General features: G+C 44.1%; 1 pseudogene; it reads left to right on the forward strand.

Moving 5' to 3' along the window:
• The first annotated feature begins 21 nt into the window (after positions 1–21).
• On the forward strand, positions 22–1,739 carry LOC101581267 (annotated as a pseudogene).
• The last annotated feature ends 5,000 nt before the right edge of the window (positions 1,740–6,739 follow it).

A 6,739-nucleotide genomic window follows, 5' to 3' on the forward strand; every position in this document is an offset into this window, starting at 1 on the left:
CTTGCTGAACCGTCCTTCTGCCTTGATGTTGGCTATACTCTGGTACACTTAGCTATACGTTTTCAAAGACAGGATATGCTAGCCATATTGCTTATGGACGTGTCTCAACAAGCAGCCAAGTGTATTCCAGCAATGGTGTGTCCTGAACTGGTAGAACTGGCAGAAGAGAAATGGCTGCCTCTCTTCATCAGAGAAAAGGGGATTTTGCTTGCTATTTTTTAACTGACCTTGTAACATTTACTTTGCCAGCAGATATTGAAGACTTGCCTCCAACAGTCCAAGAAAAATTATTTGATGAGGTGCTTGATAGAGACGTTCAAAAAGAGGTACAAGAAGAATCGCCAATCATAAATTGGTCCTTGGAGTTGGCTACACGTTTGGATAGTTGACTCTATGCTCTTTGGAACCAGACTGCAGGAGACTGCTTACTTGACTCAGTACTGCAAGCTACCTGGGGCATTTATGACAAGGACTCGGTGCTTCCAAAAGCCCTGCATGACAGCCTCCATGACTGTTCACATTGGTTTTATACACGCTGGAAAGATTGGGAATCTTGGTATTCTCAGAGCTTTGGTTTACATTTTTCCTTGAGAGAAGGACAATGGCAAGAAGACTGGACATTTATACTCTCTCTTGCTAGTCAGCCTGGAGCAAGTTTGGAACAGACACACATTTTTGTACTTGCACATACTCTTAGATGACCAATTATAGTTTATGGAGTAAAGTATTATAAGAGTTTCCGGGGAGAAACTTTAGGATATACTCGGTTTCAAGGGGTTTATCTACCTTTATTGTGGGAACAGAGTTTTTGTTGGAAAAGCCCAATTGCTCTTGGCTATACAAGGGGCCACGTCTCTGCTTTGGTTGCCATGGAAAATGATGGGTGTGGGAACCGAGGTGCTGGTGCGAACCTGAACACCGACGATGATGTCACCGTCACATTTTTGCCTCTGGTTGACAGTGAAAGGAAACTATTGCACATGCATTTTCTATCTGCTCAGGAGCTAGGTAATGAGGAACAGCAAGAGAAACTGCTCAGGGAGTGGCTGGATTGCTGCGTGATCGAAGGGGTGTTCTAGTTGCCATGCAGAAAAGCTCTCGGAGGTGTAATCACCCGTGGACACACAGATGGTAGAAAAATGGCTAGACCGTTATGGACAGATCCGGCCTTGCACATCCCTGTCTGATGGAGAGGAAGATGGAGAGGATGAAGATGAATGAGGATCAGGAATACCAGGCAGCATCAGAGCTATGATGATGATCAAAGTTAGTGTGGTGCTCCAAGCAGTGTACAGTGTGAAATGAAACAAACCTGGTAGGATTTGTTTGCATATTTTTCTGATCCACACCCGGTGGAGATAAATATTGCATCTGCTGCATGAGGAGACTGAGAACTTTGGTTGAACTACAGTTTGTAAAAAACAAAAACAGAAACTAATTTTATTAAGACCTTTTTTCCTTTCAATTGTAAATCTGTCTATAAATGTAACGCATGTGGTTGTGTAAGAAATTGTGTAATAGGAAAAGTTGTACCAGCATCTTCATATTATTGAGAAATTTTTTTGCAGCGTGGGCACTTACAAAAAGCACATGGCAGACAACTCTTACTCTTTTGAGATATTCTCAATTAGAAGCTGGCCATTCTGTTTTCACCTTAAAAGATCCATTTTACATTAAGTCTCAGATTTGGAAACTTTGTGCAAATTATCCACAGTACAACATAAAATAAACAAGCTTTTAATTTAAAAAAAAAAAAAAAAGAAAGAAAAAAAAATTTTGGAAACTTCGCAAGTGATGTTAGCAAGCCAAAGTTTACATGCCTTCTCTTTTTGCCATTTTTCTTGAAAACCTAAATGGAAATTTATATATCAGACCCTAAAAATGAAACAGAATTCCAAATGTTTTCCAGGTAGTACTGGTCAACGCACAGTTAGTTGCTCAGCTCCGCGCAAGCTCTCCGCGCTTGCATTCCTCGTGCTGAGCGCCGGCTGGCGCCCCCGCGTGGCCTCCCCGCCCGCAGCCCCGGCCAGCGGTGCGCACGGGACCAGCAGCTTCCCGACGGTTGTTTTTCCTTTTGCTGAGCTGCTGGGGACCAAAAATACAGCAACATTACATCAAGCTGCAGCTGGATGCGCGTGCTGCTGCCCAGCGCTGGCTGTACCTGTGGAGCGCCGCGGCCGGAGGGGAGCGCCTTTCTCGGCGTCAGGGCGGGCGGGAAGCGGCGCAAAGCCCCGCCGCGCGGCAGCTGTGCAGGAGAAAGGCGGGGAGGCCCGAGAACCGCCTTTTCTGGTCGGCGACAGGGAAGCCTGCTGCGCGGCTTGGCCCTTCCGCTGGAGGAGGCGAGGTACCTGCCCGGCACGTGGGGAAGGGCCTGGCTCGCCGAGCGCCCTCCCGCGAGCGGTGCGACACGCGCGGGTCGTGCGACGTCCCGGGCTCCGTCGGAAGGACCCGCATCCCCTGCTGGACTGGCCAGGCACAGCGCATCCGTCTTTCTAATCAGCGAGAAAGGTGACCGTGTGTCGAATGGCAGCGGCGCCGATTCCTGGGGCTTTGAAGGCAGTTTGCCGAGTGTCCCGGCGCTGTCAGAGGACGCTCTCTGCGAAGCTCTGCACACGGTTGTCGTCGCTGCACAGACAACAGGAACTGCACAGCGAGCGTGGGCTGCGGCACCCGCGCAGACGCCCTGCGCGGACCTACCGGGCCGACTCTGCCGCCAGCACGCCGTGGAGAACGTGGGCGCAGCCGTGTGCGGGGTGCTCCTCTCCGGTGTGCGCGGTGTGGGCTTTATTAGCCCGGACCCAAGAGGCCCAAACAGGGCCGGCCAGGCAGCTCAGCGGACTAAAGCGCCTGCTGAGGCAGAGCGCAGGGCGGGTTCAACCACGACCCTGTACCAAATACATTTTTAAAAAACTGATAAACATGATGTAAAGCCCAAATAATTTTAAGATCACATATAGAAATAAATAGATAAAATGTGTTCCAATTAAAAGGACCCACTCACTGGTTTACGGCCCTAGAGCTTGAGCAAGCCATGTTCCTAAGACAAAGAGGACGTAAGAAAACCTTGGATGGGGTCCTGTTACTTGGAAAACAACTGAGTCAGCCAAGAAGTTGCCCTTGACCCTCCCCTTGTTTAAACTCTTGCAAGAGACATACGTTCCCAAACCCAAAGCCTCACTATTGAAAGCCATAACAACAGGATGTCCCAGGTCACAATGCCTCCATTTCTTAAAAATGTTCCCGGAACATGACAACCACAAGGTTAGACCCCCCAGCTACCCCCGGACTTACTCCATTTGGTCATCCGGTATTGTAACTCACCAATTATTGTAAAGGGCAACCTACACCAACCAATGCGATTTGCTTCTGTAACTTGCTTGCTCCCCCCCCCCATTTTGTGGTTTTTGCCTTTAAAAAACTATGCCTGTTACATGGAAGGCGCGCCCTGCTCCTGCGTGTGCAGACCGCCCTGCATATACGTAGATAATAAAACTTCCCCTTTGTGATTTGCATGAGAGACCGACTCTTGGGGTCTTCCTTCGCGGCGACTTGACCCTTACAATGACAAAAATGGAAGTTAGAGGGATGAAATCGTTTGGCCCTAACGCACAAATTTCTGCATAGCAGAATCAGAATTTGAACCCAGGTTAGTGAGATTAGCGGAGCCTGTGTCTGTCATCCTTCACCACATACAGAGCCCGCCCAGTCCGTGCCTCCTTGACTGGGTGTCATCTTGAAATTTACCTAGCTTTTCTCTGCCTCAATTTCTTTGTCTGCAAAGTGAACAAAAATAATTTTGTATTATTGGGTACATTAGGATTAAGTTACAGAATGACATCAGCTATTCAATAAAATGCCTTGCTGCACATGCCACGCTATTATTCTTTTGTGTATCTAATTCAAAGGTCAGGAGCAATCCAATCACCACCCACTTTTCTCATTTGGTGAATGAGTGAAACTCTTGGTGAGCAGAGCTCAGGTTCCCGGTCGTGGAGGTCAGACCCAGAGAGAATCTGCATGCAGCATTCCTCATAACAGCTAACGCGAGAGCTGCCGGGAGCCATCAGGCGCTGGCCCGGAGAGTGGCGCCCGCGCAGGACGTTTGCAGGCCGCCGCGTGCCTCCTGCGGGGGAGCACAGGGAGCGCTCGTCTGCCCTTCCGGTTTCATTTTGTGACTCCAATATGACACTGTACAAACAATGACGCCGTGTCACTCAGTCAAATATCTGTCATGTTCAACATATCTTTTCATATTTGTAAATGTGAAAAAACTTTTTATTCAAATCTTGAAAATTCATAGCCTAAATCATACCACAGCAGCGTATGTGCACCCGTGTGTATAGCAGCACAATCCATCAGAACTAAATCGTGGAGACCCCCAAATGCCACCAAATGAGGAATGGGTAAAAAGATGTGACATTCTTGCCCAATGGAGTGTTACTCAGTTATAAAAAAAGATAAACCCACAGCTTTTATGGCTAAATGGGGACAACTAGAGACCACGCTCAAAAGTGAAATAAGCCAGACCCCTGTGTGAAGCATCGCGTCACCTCCTGATTGGAAGACCCTGAAAGAATAAATAGTCTGCAGGGTGCAGCAGACACCGTGGGAGGGAGAGAAGCTGGGGCGAGGCGGAGAGGAAAGAAGGAAGGAAGGAGGGAAAATGAATGCACACGTGCATCCACAGGACAGCCCAGATAACGGTACTGCTGGGTTCTGCTGTCCCACTGAAAGGAGCGGTTAATGCTTACTTTCTTTTGGCCTTTTAAAGTTTTTTGACCAATTTTGCATGCTTATATCTGGTAATCTGAACAACTAGTTTGAAGACAATATGCAGTACAACAACCATTGTTGAATTTGTGTCATTTTGCTTAGCAAAATTCTGTACTGTTTCTAATGGATTTTTGTTTGGTTTTTTTTTTTACTATTATTTATTCTCTTTTAAAAAGGAAGTATAACTTTTATGGAACACTTGTAAAAACAAATTTAAGGAAGCAAACTAAGCAATCAAAATTTTATTTAGTTATGTATAATAAAATATATTTCAATATAATTTAAGACAATATCTTTTATAAAGGTATTTATTTTTGCCTTGAAATTTAAAAAGAAAAGAATAAGACAAAATTTCAAAACAAGATGATAGGGGAGTAGCAAGGATTAATACATTGTGTATAGTTATCTTTAAATTAGTTTCTCAGAATACGCTATAGAGGCATTTAATTATCCAAACAATATTAGCACAGCCTTTCTTGTCAATGAATTAAGCGAAGTCTGAGTATAACTGTCTTAACTAGCTTACCTGTCTGTCTACTGATCTATCTATCTATCTATCTATCTATCTATCTATCTATCTATCTATCATCTATCTACCTATCATCTATCTATCTATCATCTATCTATCTATGTATCTATCATCTATCATCTATATATATCTTTGCTTTTCCTTCCTGCTGTTCTCCTTTCTGCCATCCTAGTTTCTCTTTCCTCTTGAACAGTTTCTTCCCATTTCATAATATCTGTTGTGCATTTTGGCTCTTATTTACTCTTTCACTTTCTTATACTAGGGAGACAATATGATGTTTACACATGTGAGTCTGACTAATTTCACTTATGAGTATGGTCTGGAGTTGTATCCATTTACCTATAAAAGTCTTCAGTTTATTTTTGTTTATGGCTGAGTACTACTACATTGTATAAAAAATACCACATGTTTTAAAAAATCTGTTCCTCAGTTCATAGGTATTTGGGTTGTTTCCAAGATTTAGTTCTGATAAATTGTGTTGTTATAAACATGAGTGCACATGTATCACTGTGGTACAATGTTTTTAATTCTTCTGGGAAAATACCCAGAAGGAAAATACCTGTGTTGAATGGTACCTCTCATCTCAGATTTTTGAGGAGTCTCCACACCGATTTCCACAGAGGTTGCACCGGTTTACACTCCCACCAACAGTGGAGAAGGGTTCCTTTACCCCACAGCCCTTCCAGCATTTGTTATTGGTTGATTTTTGATGATAACCATTCTTTCTGGGTTGTTTTAATTTGCAATTCTCAGATGATCAAAGATAATGAACATTGTGTATTGCTTCACCTAAGAAGTGAATATGCATCTCAGATGCCCATTCTTGGCCTGGGTCTTTGCAGTTGGAGGTCTGAGCTTTTTTGTGTTCTTTATATTTTCTTGATAGCAATCCTTTGTCTGAGGATCAGCTGGCAAACATTTTCTCCCGACTTGTGGGTTGTCTCTTCACTCTGCTGGTGATTTCTCTTTCTGTGCCAAAGCTTTTGAATAGTATGAGATCCCAGTTCTTGATTCTCTATGATACTTCCTGTGCAATCAGAGTATTATTCAAAAGCTTTTGCCTTCAAGAGTTTTCCTATCTTTGTCACATTGTTTTCCTGTTCTTGTCCCCTTTTCCCCCTAATTGTTTGCCTTGCCTCATGGATTCCTTCGTTGGGGTTCATGCAACTGGAGTCCTTGTTATCTCTTTCTGTAATGTCCTCCAGAACATTTTGGAGAGCTGGTTTGGTGTTCATAAGTTTCTTCAGATGTTCTTTGTTGTGGAAGTATCTTATTTCTCCATCAGTTTTTAGGGATAGTTTTGTGGGATACATCAATCTGGGTTGGAGGTTGTTTTCTTTTAGAGCTTGAAATACTTCACTACAAAAATCTCCTTTATTTGAGGGTTTGTGCTGAGAAGTCAGCTGTAAATCTGATGAACTTTCCATTATAGGTGAT

The sequence above is a fragment of the Octodon degus genome, unplaced genomic scaffold (genome assembly GCF_000260255.1).
Source record: "Octodon degus isolate 3935 unplaced genomic scaffold, OctDeg1.0 scaffold00044, whole genome shotgun sequence".
Taxonomy (NCBI): domain Eukaryota; kingdom Metazoa; phylum Chordata; class Mammalia; order Rodentia; family Octodontidae; genus Octodon; species Octodon degus.